The sequence below is a fragment of the Bos mutus genome, chromosome 22, assembly GCF_027580195.1.
Source record: "Bos mutus isolate GX-2022 chromosome 22, NWIPB_WYAK_1.1, whole genome shotgun sequence".
Classification (NCBI taxonomy): domain Eukaryota; kingdom Metazoa; phylum Chordata; class Mammalia; order Artiodactyla; family Bovidae; genus Bos; species Bos mutus.
In genome coordinates, this window is record NC_091638.1 from 15,419,635 (window position 1) to 15,421,777 (window position 2,143).

At 41.2% G+C, this 2,143-nt stretch overlaps 1 long non-coding RNA gene across 1 annotated transcript; it reads left to right on the top strand.

Moving 5' to 3' along the window:
- The first annotated feature begins 1,856 nt into the window (after window positions 1-1,856).
- Window positions 1,857-2,143, top strand: LOC138984764 (uncharacterized). Its single transcript, XR_011462050.1, has 2 exons — window positions 1,857-1,935; window positions 2,079-2,143. It is a non-coding gene; the product is annotated as an uncharacterized lncRNA (long non-coding RNA).

The window sequence follows — 2,143 nt, forward strand, 5'->3', positions numbered from 1 at the left end:
AAGATTCAGGAAATTGCCAGGTATAGGGAGTGGAGAAAAGGGGTGGCTGACATTTCCAGGTAGAGGGAACAGAATGGGCAAAGGCTTGGAGGTATGAGAAAGAAATTCCCTTTTGAAAACTGGGAAGGTTGCAGATACAGTTTACTTGGAGATAAAGAGCAGGAAAGGAAGGCAGGGGCCAGATCATGAAGTGTTTGGCAGGCAGTGTTAAAAGTCTTTGGACAAAAGATTAAGCATTAAGAATTTATTCGTTGGAGGAATATGGGCATCCTTCCTGTGGCCTGAATTAAACTGTATCTTGGCAACATCATATTGCACTAATTAAAAAAAAATCCACTAATATACTACTTACCATGTGCCAGCACTATTTTAATACTTCCCTGGTGGCTCAGACAGTAAAAGAATCTGCCTGCAATGCAGGAGACCTGGGTTTGATCCCTGGGTTGGGAAGATCCTCCAGTATTCTTGCCTGGAGAATTCCACGGAGAGAGGAGCCTGGCGGGCTACAGTCCATGGTATCTCAAAGAGTTGGACATGACTGGACAACTAACATAAACCCCCTTAATCCCATCTATAGTGGTTCTCAGACTCTCACCTGTGTCAGATTCACTTGGAAGTCTTCTTAAAACAGAGAAACCACCAAGTTTCTAATTTAGGAGGTCTGGAGTAGAGCTGGAGAATTTGCATTTCAGTCTAGTTACCAGGAGAAGCTGCTGCTGCTGGTCCAGGAGGCACACTTGGAGAACAGCTGCCTTACACATACCTTATAAGAAAGGTATCATTATCATCACCATCTTTCCCATTTTACAGAGGAAACAGATGGAAAGTTAAGCGGTCTGCCCACAAGGGCATATAACTCTTAGTGGTGGGGCAGGTGGTCAATGCTAGGCAGTGTCTGCCGTGTTTCCCGGTTCACAGGTTGCAAAGAAGCAGAATTAAGGGCTGGCATTTTCTGTCCTTCCTTGCAACTGTCAAGAATATATTACACACGCACACACACACACACACACGCATGCACACATATGCACAGGCCTTAACAAACATCTGAGCTAAAAGAATTAGGGATGCTAACGGATGCCAAGTGGGTAGTGAGGGAAACTCTTTGAGAAACTCTTCAGGCCATTCCAGTGAAGTATTATTTTGGTCCTACTGGAATGAAGCCAGGATTCAGACATGCCCAAGTATCAATGTACAAAATGACTAATTAAATACGCAAAAGGAAATCATAAAATTAAATGTCACAACTCAAAACTGAACCATACGTGAATCCTCAGTCTCTGTTTTCAATATATTTGAAATGCTTTTATATTATGAAAATTAACAATATCTAGAGATGATATAACCTTGTTATACATGCTGCTTTGGGGGGTAGTCCCAAGATGAAATTGGCAGTTCTTTTCATGAATCGGCTTGCTTTTCACATCTTAACCTAATTTGTAGCATCTCCCTGGTTGCCTTCCAATAAACAGCAACTTCCCTAAATCAGTGGCATTATGTTATTTCGGAGATCTGAATCACAGAGAGTGTAATCCAAGCCCGCGTGCTCCATCTTGTCATTTGTGTGGAGTGCTGTGTATCTAATTAAAGCTTCTTACAGGTCCATAAAAAGACCTAACATTAAAAAAGCAGTCTGGGTTAGAGAAAGCCCCAGGGCAGACTGAAGAAGGGGGTTCTCGTTAACAATGAACACATTTGCTTAAATTCAAAGTTAAGTACTCATATATTAATTTATACTTGAATATTTAAAAATATTGCCTAAGAATAATCAGATCATGTTTCCACATTGATGGTGTGGCACTGAAAATGGGTCATGTTCTTGCCAGCAGCACTCCAGCTTCCCAAGAAACACTGGAGATGAATAAATGATTCACCACGTGGCCAGGACTGCAGCCCTTTCTCTGGAAGAGAATTCAAGCCCACTTTATTTAAACCAAGGTATTATTTTGTTCCTTTTTTATTTATTGTTTTTCTATTCTTGTGTCTCATTTTCTGTATAGAATTTATTCAAAACCTGAGTTACATATTTTCCAAGGGCTTATCTATTAAGACATTGTTTTGTGACGACTGTTCTATTTCAGGGGCTACAGACCTGGTGGTGGAGGTCTTCAACCACTGGAATTCCCTTGGGAGACCATTAGAATGG